This window comes from Callorhinus ursinus, unplaced genomic scaffold, assembly GCF_003265705.2.
Source record: "Callorhinus ursinus isolate GAN/ISIS: 27379988/994484 unplaced genomic scaffold, GSC_fseal_2.0 scaffold6, whole genome shotgun sequence".
Taxonomy (NCBI): domain Eukaryota; kingdom Metazoa; phylum Chordata; class Mammalia; order Carnivora; family Otariidae; genus Callorhinus; species Callorhinus ursinus.
Window position 1 is genome coordinate 60,637,165 of NW_027397068.1, and position 18,305 is coordinate 60,655,469.

The following is an 18,305-nucleotide window of genomic DNA, read 5'->3' on the forward strand; positions in this document are numbered from 1 at the left end:
TTATTCACATGTGGACTTTAAGAAACAAAACAGAGGATCATAGAGGAAGGGAGGGAAAAATAAAACAAGATGAAATAAGAGGGGGAGACAAACCACAAGAAACTCTTAATCATAGGAACCAAACTAAGGGTTGCTGGAGGGGAGGGGGGTGGGGGGGTGGGGTAGGTGGGTGATGGGACATTAAGGAGGGCACTTGATGTAATGAGCACTGGGTGTTATATAAGACTGATGAATCACTGAACTCTACCTCTGAAACTAATTATACACTATATGTTAATTAATTGAATTAAAAAAATGTGTTGGGGGAGGGATGGGGAAACCAAGAAGATTTCTCTTGTAATACAGAAGGTTTTAATGACTCCTTTGGGGAAGGCCTTACACCTGATGTGTTAAAGGGCAGGTCTAAGATTGAAAATGGCCCAAAGAATTCCACTTTTTGTTTGTTCCTTTTCCTCCTGGGACTCCAATCATACCTGTGGCCCTTATGCCTAAACACATTTTTTGGTTGCACTGTTAATTTTCTCTAAATTAACTTTATGAATATGGAAGAAAAAAACAATTAGGTTTTTCTTTACGCTCCAACTTTATACCTTGGAAATACTTATTTTTACCTCTTCTTATACAATGGAAGAGGAAAATGGCTTTTCTAATACAATAGTAGAACTTGAACATCCTTGAGGCCTGCTTTCTCACAATACAGGTGAAAAATCTGAGGCCCAGAGAGATCAAGAGGCTCCTCTAAGACAGTGGAGGCAGGTTTAGCATCCAGGTGTCCTGAGATCTTTCCCCAGCCCCTCACTTTGGCTTTTGGTCTTTCACCACTTGATCTGGTCAGCTCATGGGACATTATGTCATTCAAGTACCTGCTTCTAGCTCATCATTCCCAAGACTATGTGACCTGACAGTATTTACAGCTTCTCAGGAGCAGTAAGAATAAGTATGATTTATATTTGTTCTTTGAAGAAGGATTTTACCTTAAAAAATAAACTAAGAGTAATTTGGGGCTAATATGTGATCAATATGAGTAACTCTGTTTTTAATTTTTTCCATAAAATTCTAAGATATGGCTATAAAGCTATGAAGTCAATGTTGTGTGGTGGTTTAAAAACAAGTCTCTAGAGGCACTTTCAAAAGAGGAGTTCAACAAGTTTAGATCAATATCTGATTTTTTTAATAAGTGAAGAGAATTTCATTTAGCTATGTAAGTTTTGTAATGTGTTTAAAACATTATGCTTTATCCCCAAATATGATCTAAATTTTCACAGGATGGTGTGATTTGAGTTTTAGTTATGCTAAAAGTGACATTTTAAATAGTGGAATGTTCCAGTTATTTCTACAATAAGCAAAAGTATCAAGAACATTCTGCATTAGAAAATGAACTTAGATTATTCTTATGATCAGTCTAAGCTTAAATAGATCATAAATCCTTCTGCTAAAAGACAAATTCCAGAATACTTTTTTCCCCCTCCAAATTTTTGCTTGGGTAAATGGAAAGCATATATTCTAAGAGACAGTCTAAAGATTCAAAATACTAGTATTGGATGACAATGTGACCCAGCCCACCTACAACCATCACAGAGACTGCAGCGCTGTGCAGTTTGGGTCTCCTGGTCCTTCATGAGGTGCTGACAGAAATGGACTTACTTGTGCTTGGCCCTGACTTTCCTCTCCTCATTTGCCTATATTTCCATATAATTCATAGCATAACGGCAAGCAAATCTGATACTAACCAATGTGCTTGTGATTATCATGGACCACATGTTCTTGGTAGTATGAGAAATACAATGTGAGCATCTTCAGAAGCATGAAAAGCAACACAAAACTTTTGCTTAGGTGGTTTTTGTATGTATATGTAATTGTTGAAGGTCAGACATACATGAAGGGCAAGTCCAACCACTTTTGAAGAAATGAACCCCAGCTTTTAGTTCAGCAAAAGACTAACAATCTGATCTCATTTAATCAGCCTGTCATGTTAAATACAGTTTTCTTTTGATGGTTAGTTATTGCATTTTCCTAGTTGAACTATGGATACCTTAGAAAGTATTACACTGTTCAAATGATAGATATACAACTTATGTTTGTTTAATATAATGTGTGGCATCATTTATAGAATTTGGGCATGGGAATTTGGTTAGGGACTCTATGATAAAATTGCGTCTGTGGGAAAATCAGAATAAATTTTCAACATTGCAATGTAATGTGCTTTTTTTCTGGAATATTCTTTGCTATGAACATAGGGTCTATTTATATTTTAAAATACATATCATTACTATGTTCAGAATAATTGATCCATGTAGTCAAATCAATGACTGGAAATAGTAAAAGTAATCTAGAAACAAAATTGTCTGGGGACACCTGGGTGGCTCAGTAAGTTGAGAGTCTGCCTTCGGCTCTGGTGTGATCCCGGGGTCCTGGGATCGAGTCCTGCGTCAGGCTCCTTGCTCAGGGGGAGCCTGCTCCTCCCCCAGTTGTGCTCTCTCTCTGTCAAATAAAAAATAAAAAAGCTTAAAAGAAAGAAACAAAGAAACCAAAGGTCAATCATAGTAAAGGTCACAGACTAAGCAGAAGCAGGATTCCAGTTAGAATGAGAATATGATAATGTACATTTACAGAATTGCTTCCAACTGATGATTCCGATTCCAAAACAGCATAAAACATTGTGGAAGTTTGGGAGACAATGGCCAAGCAGCTTTGCCGGCTGTGGATACCATCATGGGAAAGCTCAGTCGCAGGTATTGGAAAGGTAGGAGGAGTGAAACTGGTTTTGAATCTTAAGTTGAATTCTGTTCTTTCCGAGTGGCTGAAGTGAGTACACATTGAAGGTATATTAACAGTATCGAAGGTAGATTTCTGTTTAATGATTGTTAATCTTTTTTTTTTTTTTTTTTTTAAGATTTATTTACTTGAGAGAGAGAAAGAGAAACCACACAGGGGAAGCTGGGGGAAGCCAGAGGAGAGGGAGAGAGTCCCAGACAGACTCCACGCTGAGCATGGAACCTGACTCGCGCAGGCTCAATCTCACAACCCTGAGGTCACGACCTGAGCTGAAACCAAGTCAGCCACTCAACCGACTAAGCCACCCAGGCGCCCCCTAACGATTGTTAATCTTTAAACAACATTTAGCCTTTTTACAACCTAAATTTAAATTATATGTTAATATAATCCCCTATACTGTTAAAATTATTTTCGGAATAGGCATTCATCATTGATGAATGAAAAGTGTACTTGAGGACAAGTATTCTGTATTCCCAGCCCCTAGCACAGAGTTTACCAGTCACCTAGAGGGTGTGGAAAAATTGCTTTTGTGTTTCAGATCTCAAACCCTGTGTTCCGAATGTATGAGGCACTGCATTTCTCTCTGAAACAGTATTTTCATGTCTGTGTAAGAGTAATGAAGAAGTAACGAACATTTTGCTTTTATCTTCTTGTTTTTTTCCATCAACCTACTTCCATGAATGTCTTAGGAAACCCTCTCTTGTATGCAACCAAAGTGTGAGATTATTCCCTTTTTTCTGGATTATAGTCCGAGGCAGGAAGCATGTTTTATTAATCTCTGCATTCCCAGGGTCAGGCGTGTTATAAGGACCTGGAACATCATAGGTGTTCAGTTAATTTTGGTTGGATGAATGAACAAGTGAATTAGACTGAGCTCTATGTAGTGTTAAATCCCATTAAACTGGCATTTCACCCTAAGAATAGCAGGTGTTGAGTGACAAGCACATGTCTGACTCTGTATTAGTGCTGAGGACACAGGTGCATACAGCAGGTGCACCTAGCCTGAAGTAGGCAGATATGCAAACACATCTAATATAATGCCACGGTCTAAGCACCATAACTAAGGTATGAAAGAAGAGCTATGGAGGCACAGGGACAGAGGTGAAGTTTTTCGGACAAAGTGCTACTTGTGCGGGGACTTGAAAGTAGGAAAAAAATGCAGTTTCGATGAAAGTTAACCAAGAAGTCTTCAAAATAATGTTTTTAACACAACCAAAGCTAGCCATAAAAAAGTAGACATAGGTAAGACCAAGTTTCCAAGGAAATGCATGGATCAATGCAAGTATATTGCAATGTTATCTCCCAGATTTAAGCTCTATAGCTCCTTCAATGAGAAGCAAGTATTTTAAGGAACAAAATGTTTCAAGGATGAGGCTGACAGTAGCAGTTCACTGTTTTGCAATAGCCCCTGTTGTTAAAGACACAGGGAAGGGAAAGGAGAGCATTCTGGGTAGAGAAATAGCATATGCAAAGGCACTCAGGTGTTGGGGGGGATGGGAGTCTAGTGGGATTAGAGTATCGTTGGGCAACAGTGGCTATTTTAGTTGGCTTCAGCTGCCTTAACAAAGTACCATAGACTGGAGGTTTAAATAACAGAAATGTATTTCTCACAGTTCCGGAGGCTGGGAAGTCCAAGATCAAGGGGCCAGCTCATTCATTTTCTGGTCAAGGCTCTGTTTCTGGCTTGCTGACAGCAGCCTTGTCACTATGTCCTCACATGGCATTTCCTAGGTGCATGCTTAGGCTTATAGGGGGAGCAAGGTCTCTGGTGTCTCTTCTTATAATGATATTAATCCCATCATGAGGGCCCCAACCTCATGACCTCTTATAACTCTAATTATGTCTCAAAGGCTCCATCTCCAAATACCTTCACTCTGGGGCATAGAGCCCAACGTATGAATTTGGGGAGGGGGGGCACAATTCAGTTCATAGAAGTGGCTGAGATGAGACTGGACATGGAGGGCTGGGCCAGCTAATAGAGTACAAGCTGTACCCTGTCCCAGAGTTTGGGACACGTCCGATGTCAACAAGGATGTTTTTAAGAAGGGAAACGACATGACCCAAGTACTTTTCAAAAGGTACCTTTGACAAGCGGCATCTTCTGGCCCCTGCTTCCACTGCCTTTAGTGACTCCTTCAGGGGCTGGCTGCCAGGAGTCAGCACCTACACCCAGTAGGAGGCAATGTATTGAAGAATTACAATTACTCATGGCGTATCACTGGGAAATTATTGCTGAATAGGTTGTGTTGTTAATATCTTTTGTGATCATCTTTTTTACCTATTTTTGTCCATGTGAGTAATTTGAATCATTAAGTGTCTGGCAATGGTTCCATGAACCTTCAAAGCATTTCTTCACACCAGTGGTTTATTCTCTTACCTTGTTGACACATTAGATCACTTCTCCTCTCCTTGTTGTTGTGTGACTTGAATTTCAGACAAATCCTGCAGGGCTATCACTGAGAGTCTCATCTCCTTGTTTCATGATTCTCTTCATTTTTCACCTTTCCTTGCTTTGGACTTTAATTTGGGGGTCTTCACCTTATTCCTTAAGGACATTTATTACTGAACAGCCCCTACTATTTTACTCATGCCAAACATCTTTAAGCTGAAAAAGAGCCTTGAAAAAATAAATAAAAAAAATTTTAAGTGAAAACAGCAAGAAGAAGAAAAGTAAAACCAAAAACAGAACAAATGATGATGCTTCTTATAAAGAGGCAGTGTTTTGCTAATATGTTAAAGATTTTTTGTTTTGTTTTTTTCTAAGTCATTTAGCTTACAAACAAGATTTTTAAAGGTTTCAAGTATAAAGGCAAGGAAAAAAAAAAGGCACAGCATTCTTTCCAAGTGAAAAGCCCAAAGGGACCACAAGGTTTGGTGATGTCCTAGATTTCTGGGACACTCTACACTGAAATGATATTTGTTTCTTTTTGAGTTGTCACATTTTTTTTTTTAGGTCATTGGTGGTAGGCAAAGTCATTAATGCTACTATCTTTTGTTTTTTTAGCTCAATAAATCTAAAGCACCAAATAAAAATCTGAAATACAAACACATAACTTGAGACTGTGGTGCTTTTCTATTTATTTCTAGTATGGAAAGGTCAGAACAGTAAGCTGTCACATTTCCATAAACTGCTGTAGTTTTATTATTCTGGGCTGAAGATTTTCTTCCCTTTAGCTGTGACCAAGCCAGGTCCCTGACTTAAGCACCTGTTTGAGCTCAACATACTGGCACTTTAGACCCCTCTTAGACATTTTCCATCTGAATTCAGAAGGAGGCCGATGGTTATTTTCATTCCAATTCAAACTGCTATTCCAACTGCAGGGAGACGTTAGTAGGCATTTGAGCAAATTCCAAAGCTGGCCCCCTTTCCGGAGTTGTGTCCTGGTTGGAGGAGAGATCTGGGCCCTCCCCTGATCCCCCCCAAGAGCTGGGTTCCGCTGCATCTTGGTCTATTGACTGCTTCAGTAAGCATTTCAAGACAAAGCAGGGCTGACTGTGGATAGCAAGAAGTCTCTCACCAGTTGACCTTTTATATTCTCATTTGCAAACTTTGGAGGCACCTTTATTTCACCTAATGATGGAGACAAAAGGAGTACCTTTCTCAGAAGCTGGGACCATGCAGTGGTGTGAAAGAAACCCTGTGTTTGGTGCCAGGGAGTCCAAGATTCACATCCACGTTCGAATCGGGAAACCCTATGTACTGTCTACGTGTCCTTCTTCAAGTTACTTGATTTTTATTCCATGAGAGTTATTTTATAATCCTGTACATGGTCGGTAACAGGCATACAAATTCTGTCCTGTCCGATATGAATTTTATTGACCTCTGTCTCCCTCTGCCTCTAGTGGGGTGGACAACAATTTTGCTTCCATTCGCAATTCACTTTAAGCTTCCTTTATTCCATAAAATGTGTGCTTCTTGACTTCTTCTTCTTAAGATTTTATTTATTTGTCAGAGAGAGAGACAGCGAGAGAGGGAACACAAGCAGGGGGAGTGGGAGAGAGAGAAGCAGGCTTCCTGCGGAGCAGGGAGCCCGATGCGGGGCTTGATCCCAGGACCCCGAGATCATGACCTGAGCCGAAGGCATAGTCTTAACCGACTGAGACACCCAGGCGCCCCTTGACTTCTTTTTTGAACCGACGGTACCATCTGCCTGGTTCTCTCATCAAATGAGTTTAACGAAATATTTAATGAATGTCCATTTTTTAAATCTGTATTAAAGTCAGCTTTATTTATTTATTTTGCAAATAGCTTTTTAACACTCAACTTCCTCATTTGGAGAATGAGCAGAATCATACCTCCTTCAGGTTCCTCCAGGAGTTTTTGGAATTCAATGAATTATAATTACCTGGGTTGAAATAATACCTAAGAGCTGAAAAATGTATCTTATCTCCTTTTGTGTTCCCTGGGAAAGAGAATCTGCACCAAAGTGCTCTTTACTGTAAGATACTAGACTAATAAGAGGTATTGTTGTTCTTAGCTGACATTATTGGCAGGGCGGGAGCCAGCAACCTCTGACCTCATTTTGAAAGTGGCCAGAAGGTTCACCTTAGGCGGCATTCAGAGTCAGAGGTAGAGCGCTCACGTGCGGGGCAAATGGGGACACGGTGGTGTCTGATTCCAGTGAGGAGATATTAGACTCTAAGAGTTGGCTTTTCCTTTCTGGGCCCTTTGCCACTAGGGGTTCAGAGGTCAAAAGTGCGTTCTCCACAGAAACATCAGCTGGTCTAAGACACAGCTGGCCCAGACACAATTACTTGCCACCTCTCGTGGCCTTTGTCTGTGCTGGCTGAGGTGGGCGGATGCAGAGCAGGATTTCTGGAATACAAAATCTCACAGTGAATATAAAGATTTGTCAAAACACTTAACGATTGCCAACATTTATTGGCTAGCTCTGTATCCTTTTTTTTTTTTTAATTTTATTTATTTGTTTGACACAGAGAGCGAGAAAGACACAGCGAGAGAGGGAACACAAGCAGGGGGAGTGGGAGAGGGAGAAGCAGGCTTCCCGCCGAGCAGGGAGCCCGATGCGGGACTCGATCCCAGGACCCTGGGATCATGACCTGAGCCGAAGGCAGACGCTTAACGACTGAGCCACCCAGGTGCCCCTCTGTATCCTATTTTTTTACATTCAACTTACTTCTGTTCCAAAATATGAAATCTAAAACTTTCAAAGTAGGAAGCTAAAGCTCAAAATGGAGGTCCCTACAGAAATATTCTGTGCCGGCTTTTAACAGTCCCAGCATTCTTAGCTTCCATTTTCCACTCTTTCTCCCTAATCTCAAAATGAACAGGTCTACTAAACATAATAAACTTGCTCATGAAACATTACTAACTGAAGGTTCCCAGGAAGGCAACTTGCCATCACCCAGTGAGAATCTGAAGGTGTCTTTCTTTCAGATACACGAGGGCTCCGGAAGAGAGCAGGTCCTGTGCCTGGGACCTGGAACTGTCAACTTACGGAGAAATAGGTCTTTATAAAAGTGATTAAGTGAAAGAGCACGACAAGGGGAGATTATCTGGATTAACCTGGTGGGCCCTGGATAAAATCACAAGTATCATTCCGAAAGGGAGAATTCAAGTATCTTCTTACTGCCAATTTCATAACTTTGTGTTTTCTATTGGTTACATGATTATTTTATGTTAAATGTTATGAAACAACTAGAAAATCAATCTTTTCCTCCAGACAGTGTTTCAAAAGCAATTGTTGGTATATAGTGTCGTTCTTAGACAAGTCTGATATTTCCAAAGAGCTACAGAGATGATTACATGATCAGACTCTTCTTTTTTGTTTGTTTGATTTGGTGTTGCTGGTCAAAACACCACCTACCAATAATGTGTGCTATTTAGGTGTTAGTCTTTTTTTTTTTTTTAAGATTTAATTTATTTATTCATAAGAGACAGAGAGAGAGAGAGGCAGAGGGAGAAGCAGGCTCCCCGCTGAGCAGGGAGCCCAATGCGGGGCTCAATCCCAGGACCCTGGGATCATGACCTGGGCTGAAGGCAGACGCTTAACCATCTGAACCACCCAGGTGCCCTTTAGGTGCTAGTCTTAAGAGAAATCTTTATACAAAATTATTAGGGCACAGCTTCTTTTCTAGCTTTCCACCATGTCTAGAGATTCAATTCACCCTTCTTTTTCCTGGGCTGTGAAAGATTTCATGTGAGGGCTCTCTGACATAAGTAGACTAACACACTCATACTCAGTGTTTTTCCGGGGATGCCTTCACTTAAATTGCAAACATATTTGCCCTGGAAGTTTACGACAGTTGTCTTACTATTCTTTTTACGTGCTATTTAGAGTTGGTTCCTCAGACACTGTTAAGTTGTACTTATTTCATTTGGTGGCGATGAAAGAGCAATGCATTGTTCCTTTTAAGTGGTTGGCAGACAACCGCAGCTTGTTTTTTCTTTTCTTTTTTTTTTTAAAGATTTTATTTATTAGAGAGGGAGAGTGAGAGCGAGAGAGCTAGACCAAGGAGGCAGAGGGAGGGGCAGAGGGGGAGGGAGAAGCACACTCCCTGATGAGCAGGGAGCCGATGCCGGACTCAATCCCAGGACCCCGGGATCGTGACCTGAACTGAAGGCAGATGCTTAACCACCTGCGCCGCCCAGGTGCCCCGCAGCTTGTTTTTCTATTTCAATATCATAGAACATCATAAATTACTAGGACGTTGACACATCACACGTCTGACCAACTCATGGTCTTCACAGTTAAAAAGGAAATGCACCCTTAGAGATCTTCTCTGCAGGTACTGCATACATAGAGGAGGCTTCTCAGACTGTGGTCTCTGGACCAGCAGGGTCAGCATTACCTGGGAACTTGTTAGAAATAATCAGCCCCCGCTCAGACCTCCTGCATTAGAAACTCTGGGGGCAGGACCCAGCAATCTGTGTTTTAACAAGCCCCCCAGAGGATTCTGAAGCAGCTTATAGTGCTGTAGTTTCGCTGTAGTTTGAGAACCAATGAGACTGTACATTCCTATCCAAAGGATAAAACTCATCATGATATTAAGCCCCTGTTAGGCCTGATGCAATTATCAGTAAAAAAAGGGGGGGGGGATAAGCTATGACTGACATTCACACTCTTTTTGGTTACCTTCTTGATTTCTTCTTAGAATCAGAATCTGTGGGGCACCTGGGTGGCTTAGTCTTTGGGCGTCTGCCTTGGGCTCGGGTCATGATCCCGGGGTCCTGGGATCAAGCCCCGCACTGAGCCCCGCATGGGGCTCCCTGCTCGGTGGGAAGCCTGCTTCTCCCTCTCCAGCTCCCCCTGCTTGTGTTCCCTCTCTCGCTGTCTCAATCTTTGTGAAGTAAGTAAAATCTTAAAAAAAAAATCAGAATCTCTGATGATAAAATTAAGTTGCTTTATAGCTGAAACAAATTTAAATAAAGGACTTGCAACGAGAAGATGGTCTGGTAGGGGGGTAGTTTTAGAGAAATTCTTTAACAGGAATCTGGGAAGGGTGTACTACAGAAAGTCCTCAAAAATCTTCAAATTTTGCCACTGGGAGGAACTGAAAGAGACCCTCATATTTGCCTTTGAGAGCAGATGCCAGTTAAGTGACAGGTTATTCTTTACCTAACCAAACATCTGAAGATTAAAAAAACCCAGAATTAAATTAGCAAACAGTTAAATGCTGCAGTAAGAACCATAATAAATATTGAATCATGCTAAATTTTTTACTGTGTAAAAAGTTGGTGCTATTGCCTTGAGGATTAAAAATAATGATCTCTTGGGAGAAGTAGCTAAAGAGTTTTAACAGATAGCGCCATATAAAAGGAAAATCAAAGTACATGGAAAAACATAAAAGGTAGCTATAATTTTTGCCTGGGTTGGGGAAGGAGTGGCTTGGGGAGGGGTATAAAAAAATGAGAAGGCATTTGAGCTGGGCTCTGAAGTATGTAAGGATATCTATCTATCTATCTATCTATCATCTAACATCTACCAACAATATCATCTATTATCTATATTTATATTTTTAAATATATTTAATATTTTTATTTCCTAATAAACTTTATTTTTAGAGCAATTTTAGGACACAGAAGATCCAGAGATTTCCTATATACATCCTGCCCCCACACATGTATAGCCTTCCCCATATCAATGTCCCCAACTAGAGTGGTACACTTGTTGTAATCAATGGACCTACACTGGCACGTCTTTATCATCCAGAGTCCATAGTTTACATGAGGGGTCACTCTTGGAGTTATACATTCTGTGGGTTTGGACAAACTTGTAATGATATGGATCTACCATTATAGTATCATACAGAGTAGTTTCACTGCCCTAAAAATTCTCATGCTCTCCCCATTCATCCCTTCCCCCAGTCCTGGTAACCTGTGATCTTTCTACTGTCTCCATAATTTTACCTTTTCCAGAATACCATATAGTCAGGATCACAGAGTATGTAGTGTTTTCAGATTCACTTCTTTCACTTATTAAGTTTGCATAGTTTTATTGCTCATTCTTTTTCACACTGAACAACATTTCACTGTCTGGATATACCACAGTTTTATTCATTCACACACTGAAGGACATATTTGGTTGCTTCCAAGTTTTGGTAATTATGAATAAAGCTGCTATAAATATCCATATGCAGGTTTTTGTGGGGACATAAGTTTTGAACTCCTTCAGGTAAACACCATAGAGCATGATTGCTAGACCAGATAATGAGTATGTTTAGTTTTGTAAGAAATCAACAAAATGTCTTCCAAAGGGGCTGTCCTATTCTGTGTTCTTGCCAGCAGTGAATCAGAGTTCCTATTTCTCTACATCCTCACCTGCATTTGGTATCAGTGTTCTGGATTTTAGCCATTCTAATAGGTGTGTAATGGTATCTCATTGTAGTTTTAATTTGCATTTCCCTGATGACATAGGATGTGGAGCATCTCTTTGTATGCTTATTTACCATCTGTATATCGTCTTTGGTCTTTGGCTCATTTTTTAATCAGTCATTTGTTTAATTATTATTGATTTTTAAGAATTCTTTGCATATTTTGGATAACAGTTCTTTATCAGATGTCTCTTTTACAAACCTTTTCTCCTGGTTCGTGGCTTTTCTTTTCATTCTCTTGATAGTGTCTTTCAAAAGGCAAAAATTTTGATTTTAATGAAGTACATCTATCAATTCTTTTGTGGATTGTGCCTTTGGTGTTATCTCTAAAAACTCATCAACAAACCCAAGTTCATCTATATTTCTCCTAGATTATATTCTGGGAGTTTTAGAATTCTGAGTTTTACATTTATGCCTGATCCAGTTTGAGCAAATTTTTGTTGAGTATATAAGGTCTGTGTCCAGATTCTTTTTTTTTTTTTTTTGCCTGTGGATGTCCAGTTGTCCCAGCACTATGTGCGGAATTTTAGACTGTCCAGCTAGAATATGGAAAATAAAGACTTTGGTTAGGCATAATTGTCATCTCATCCCAACTATCTCTAGTGACTGAAATATACCAGTATGTTGTCGAGAGTGGCTGAGCTAACCCAGCTCTCTATTTCAAACATGAGGAAGCTGAGAATCATTGTTTTGTTCAAGGAGACCTCGCTTGTTAATGATAAAGTCAGATCAAGTCAAGAGCTCAAATAGCCTTCCTCCAAACTGAGGTGCTGCTGGATACATTCAAAGGCAAATTAGAAACATGGGTTTGGGGCCAGAAGGAGAGTTGAAGAGTGGGAGTAAAGATTAGGGGGTCATCTATAAATGTTATGGTTGAAGCTAAAGCCATCATGGATTATAAGGCAAAGTCTTGATTGGCAGAAACTCGTCCAAAAAACTAGAATCCATGGTACCTAAAATGTATCCCATATTCTACTTTATGGAACAATGAGATAAATTATAAGCTTTTGATGTTTTTTTTTTTAAACCCAACAATTTCTATGGGAAGTCTTTAGAACAGTACTAATCCTAACCCCATCTATCATACGGTAAGACAAGATCTTATTCATTCATTTTTCCAACAAGTAGCTATTGAGCTCCTACTGCTTATCAGGTGCTGGGCTATAACAGTAAACAAAATTAAGTTTCAGCTCATAGGGAATTTATTTTCTCTTGGGGAAGAGAGAAAAAAGATAAAAGAATATATGTCAGATGGTGATAAGAGCTTTGGGGAAAACGAGTAAGGGGGATAGAATGACAGTGTGGATAGGAAGGGTGCAATTTTGTGTGGGATGCTCGAGAGATCTTCACTGATAAGCTGACATTGGAGCAGAGGTTCACAAGAAGTGAGGCAGGGGCCATACGAATATCTGGAGGCAGAGGAAACAGCTATTTCAAGGCCCTGAGGGAGCACCCTTGGCATGTTGTAGATACAAGAAGCTCCCTGAGGATGGAACAGAGGGATAGTGGGGGAGTGTGAGTGATGAGGACAGAGGCCAGAGAGGCTCCGATCAGCAGGGGCCTTCCAGCCTTCATATAGATTTAGGTTTCTCTTTGAGTTGAATAACCATGGGAGGGCTTTGCACAGAGCTGGGACCATTATCTGCCATATGTCTTGAAAGGCTCACACTGGTGGCTGTGTTGGGAAAAGACTCTAGGAGGCTGTGACAATAACCCAGTTAAGATGATCATGGCAGGAATGAAGTGTTTCCCAATGGAAGTGATGATAAGTGGTTGGAATCCAGATGCATTTTGAGGGTGAACTGATGGATTGGATGTGAGAGGTGAGAGAAGAAAAAGACATGAGGATGACTGCAAGGTTTTTGGCTTGAGCAAGGAAAAGTTGGAATGCCATTTACTGAGATACAGAAAACAGCCAGTAGGTTTATTCTTACACTGTTAGTTCATAAAACTTCCAATTAAGAAGTGTATTTTGTTTTTTACTGCTCACAATGTTATATGCCTTTAGTAGGCATCTGTAGCCAATCCCATGGACATGAACTCCGGGTAGTACTCTTGGTAAAGCCTCCCATCCTGACTAGGAGAAGCTAGTGTGTCCACGCTTGCCTGTGGTGTAATTACAAAGGGTGGGTGGGTTATTAGCTTTAGTGTCTCAGTGATCCTTATTAAAGGAGGTAGGAAGGAAGGGAGGCAGGGAGGCTGGGAGGCAGGAAGGAGGGAAAGTTAGCAACCATTTTATCCCATCTTTTAAAGGATCATCCGGTCTATTTATGGTTCCCTTGTAGCAGGTGAAGGCTTTTCAGTGAGAAAATTAATGTCACAAAATGGTATTATATTAATGTTATGACATATCAAAATGTGTGGGCAGATGCCATCCATACCATAGTTTCAGAATGCAGTAAGTTCATTTAAAACCTTTGAAGTACAATGTACCAAAACTTAAATGACAATGTATCAAAACTTAAATGACAATGTCCTTCATTCTTAGGTGATTTAATTGGTAGGCTAGAAGGACAATGAAAGTGAGTTCTACCATGCTGAGTCGGTGTCCTTAATGATAAAGACATAGAGTGTATTTTCAGACTGTCGATGGCAGATCTTTTACTATGTGGCAAATCTCATAATTAAATTACATTCCTGTATTTTTTTAAAAAATATTTCCATTTGTGACTGTCCAAGGGCAGTCTTTTACTATAATACAAACATTCATTCCTTCTGTGGCTCCAAGCTGGCATTTCAGCATCGGACTCAAATTTTAGATCAACGTATGACAATCTTCCAAATAAAGTTGGCAAAGAACATGGTCACCTAAATTTAGTAAGATCAACGGAACTGCTTTTTATACAATATTCTGGATATTTCCCATCAACAGAGCTTATACAAGTAAAGTAGAAATCAAACATGAATTTTTTCTTTTGGTACACAGTCTGTTAGTACCATGAAAACTCACAAAGTCTTCCTTGACTTATGGCAGTGGTTCTCAATTTTGCCCCCTAGGAAATATATGATAATGTCTGGAAGCATTTTTAGCTGTCACAACTTGGAGGTTAAGATGTGCTACTGGCATCTAGGGGGCAAGAGGTGAGGGATACTGTTAAAGATCTTATTAATGCACAGGACAGCCCCTGCAAGAGTGATCTGGCCCAAGATGTCAAGAGTGCTGAGGTTAAGAATCCCTGATATATGCCATGGCATATTCTATAGCTCATATCACAATTTCATTCCTTTAACTGAGCCTCATAGTTCAACTGTTCAGGTCAATATTTGAGTGCAAAAGGTAGACTGGCACTATGATGTATATCTAGGATGGGACAAACACATCACTTTGGGGTTACATGATTAATGGTTCGTCATTACTTTAGTTGAAAGACCAAGGGGCGCCTAGGTGGTTGTTAAGCGTCTGCCTTCGACTCAGGTCATGATCTCAGGGTCCTGGAATCGACCCCGCATCAGGCTCCCTGCTCGGCAGGAGGCCTGTTTCTCCCTCTCCCACTTCCCCCTGCTTGTGTTCCCTCTCTTGCTGTGTCTCTTTCTGTCAAATAAAAAATAAAATAAAATAAAATAAAATAAAATAAAGACCATAGGATTCTTTATTAGAAACTGGCAAGTGTGCCAGACTAAGGCTTTTCACAAGAGTACCATCAAGGTTAGAGAATTTTTAAATGATAATAGCCACAGCCACCTTTGTTTCATTTCTAAGAACTTGATCTATCTACTCTTGTTTAGTCATTCCATTTCCATGGCTATTTATTCAGATGAATGTCGATTACAGCCAGTAATTCTAGATGCTACAACATTCAAATTGTAGCTTCCAGATATCGAGGAGATTCACAGGCACAATATTCTTTACAATGTGCGCATGATATTTTGAAGTATGTCTGTCTTATTTTAATCTAGAATAGGCTCTGCCAAACTTTTGCATGCCAAATGACTTAAAAACAAAAGCTTTGTGCTGTGTTAAAAAATGTTTTAAAATATTTTTGAGATATAATTCACATACCACAAAATCCAGCCATTTAAAGTATATAATTTGGTGTTTCTTTAGTATATTCACATTTTCAAGATTCTTTTGTAGCATGTATCTGTACTTCAGTTCTTTTTATGTCCAAATAATATTCCATTATAAGTATATATATACATCTTGTCTATCCATTTGTCATTTGATAGACATTTGGATTTTTTCCACTGTTGCCTACTGTGAGTAATGCTGGTAACAAGTTATAGGATGGGCCTGGATTGCAATATGACTGTTGTCCTGAGAAGAAGTGGGACATCAGGGTGCAGGCACTCAGAAGAGACAGCATGTGAGGGGCACGGGGAGAAGCATCTGCCTGCGAGCCAAAGGGAAGCCTCAGAAGAAACCAGACCTACCAACACCTTGATCTTTCCAATTCCAGCCTCTAGAGCTGTAAGAAATACATTTCTCTTGTGGTTTTTTTTTATGGCAGCCGTAGCAATCGACCACAGGTATATGCCTGGGAGCAGAACTGCTGGGTCATATGGGAATCCCATGTTTAACAATTTGCAGAACCTCCCGACTCTTCAAATGCGAGTCCTTGTATGGATATATATTTTCTTCTCTTTTTAATATATAGGAGTGGCATAGCTGGTAAGTAGATGTTTAATTTTTTAAAGAAATGAACCAACTATTTTCCAAAATGGCTGTGCAGTTTTTCATTCCCACCAGCAATAGAGGAAGGCTCTGGAGCCAGGGGTCTTGGTAAGTCAGTGGTCTTGGAAAACCTTCATGACGACCCTGCCTGGTCACTCCGTAGATGTTATCTATCGTGCTGAAAGACTCCAGAGAAATCAGTACATCCTTGACCTTTACCAGGAAGACATACTCTTACCTGTTCTTTAAGGCGTGTGTAAGGCCACAGTGTAGGTCCTAGGGAGAATGGAAGCAGAAGGAGCCAATCAAGCAGTTTTTCATGGGGTCCCTTCAGTTCCCCTGCTTCAATATATTTGTCTTTCTCAGTCTGGTTTATTCCACTTAGGGTTCACTCTCGGTGTGATGCACTCTGTGGGTATACGTATGTATAGGAACATAGCCACCACTGTAGTATCATACAGAATAGTTTCACGGCCCTGAGAATCCTCTGGGCCCTGCTTATTCAACCTTCTCGTCCCCTCCTGCAACCCATTATGGTTTTGATTTGCATTTGATTCGCCTTTTCCCTAATACTGTTATTCATCTTTTATTTCTTTCTTTCCTTTTTTCTCTTTTTCTTCCTTCCTTCCTTTCCTTTTCTTCCTTCCTTCCTTCCTTTTCTTTCTCTTCCTTTCTTCCTTCCTTTTCTCTTTCCTTCCTTCCTTTTTTCTTTCTTTTTCTTCCTTCCTTCTTTCCTTCCTCCTTCCGCCTCCCTCCCTCCCTCCCTCCCTCCCTTCCTCCCTTTAGATTTATTTACTTGTCAGAGAGAGAGCACAAGCGGGGGAGTGGCAGGCAGAGCAGGCAGCAGGGAGAAGCAGGCTCCCCGCTGAGCAAGGAGTCTGATGTGGGACTCAGTCCTAGGACCCTGGGATCATGACCTGTCTTTTCATGTGCTTATTGGCCACTTATATGCCTTTGTTTGCAGGGAAGGGAGATATAGGTACAAACTTTCAGTTATAAGGTCAGTTCTGAGCCTCTAAAGTACAGAATGATGACTATAGTTAACAATATAGTATTATATACTTGTAACTTGATCTTAAGCTTTCTTAGCACACACTCAAAAAGATGATTAAGTATGAGAGGTGATGGGGTGTTAATTATCTTGGTAATCATTTTACAGTGTGTAAGTATATCAAATTGTACGCTTTCAGTAGATATACGATTATATTTGTCAATTATTCCTCTTGCTAAAGCTGGGGGAAAACCCTGCAAAGTTAAAATGCTACTATTTGTACTGACTACCTGATAAATCACTTTTGAGGCCAGACATTTGGTGTTGCTATATTGTGGCAATACAAAATACACAAGATATTTTTGAAGTAATTTTATAGAACTTTTAGATTTCTTATGCTTTCAATGTCTTCATTTTGAAATAAAAATGTTTATCAAAAAACACACAAATCCTTTGCCCACTTTTAAATTGGTTGTCTTTTTATTGTTGAATATCAGTGCTTTTTAAGGTTGAATTTGCTTCCAACTGGAGAGGAAAACAACCCATGATTTTGTCTGGTGTAGGGGCCAAGGGCAGGCTGCCCCAAGATGGGGCAGGTGAGAATGATCTGTAGTCACAGGAGGCATATCACTGTTTCATTTTATATTCATATGGAGAGAGCTTTTGGTTTAAAAAGTCAGCTGCTATATGCAACTCAACCATTTCTTTTAAACAGTGCATGATGCAAAATTAAATGGAACTCCTTGTTATATTCAAGTCCACCAAACTTACATATACTGCTGCTGCTGTGTGGGTAGGTTTTTTACCATAAACTTGTGACTGTGATCAGCAAAAATACATACAGCATATAGCAAAGTACATAGAGCAAACTTACAAGCAGGGCTAGAAAAATTTTGCCATTCTCTCCCTTGATCTTAATGAACAAATAAGTATCTAACTGAAGATACTTCAAAAATAGGCTATTGTAGCTGTTCTCAAACTTTTTGGTCTCAGGACCTGCATATGTATCAAAATTACTGAGGGCCTTAGGGCTTTTGTTTATATGGGTCATGTCATTAGTTTGGGGGGTACTCTCTCCAGGGAGCTGCAGAC

General features: G+C 40.1%; 1 protein-coding gene across 4 annotated transcripts in view; it reads right to left on the bottom strand.

The window, feature by feature from the left end:
• Positions 1–1,184: 1,184 nt before the first annotated feature.
• Positions 1,185–18,305, bottom strand: part of SHPRH (SNF2 histone linker PHD RING helicase) — a 109,124-nt gene continuing 92,003 nt past the window's right edge. The window contains exons 32-34 of one of the 4 annotated variants that reach the window (XR_012378608.1): positions 5,153–5,392; positions 4,858–4,938; positions 1,185–2,481 (exon numbers count right to left, since the gene is read on the bottom strand). The gene's annotated coding sequence lies outside the window, so the exon portion shown is untranslated. Of the gene's footprint in view, positions 2,482–2,861; positions 3,587–4,857; positions 4,939–5,152; positions 5,393–16,475; positions 16,632–18,305 lie in introns of those variants that run through there. The other 3 variants (XR_012378607.1, XR_012378609.1, XR_012378610.1) reach the window with 3 other exon arrangements.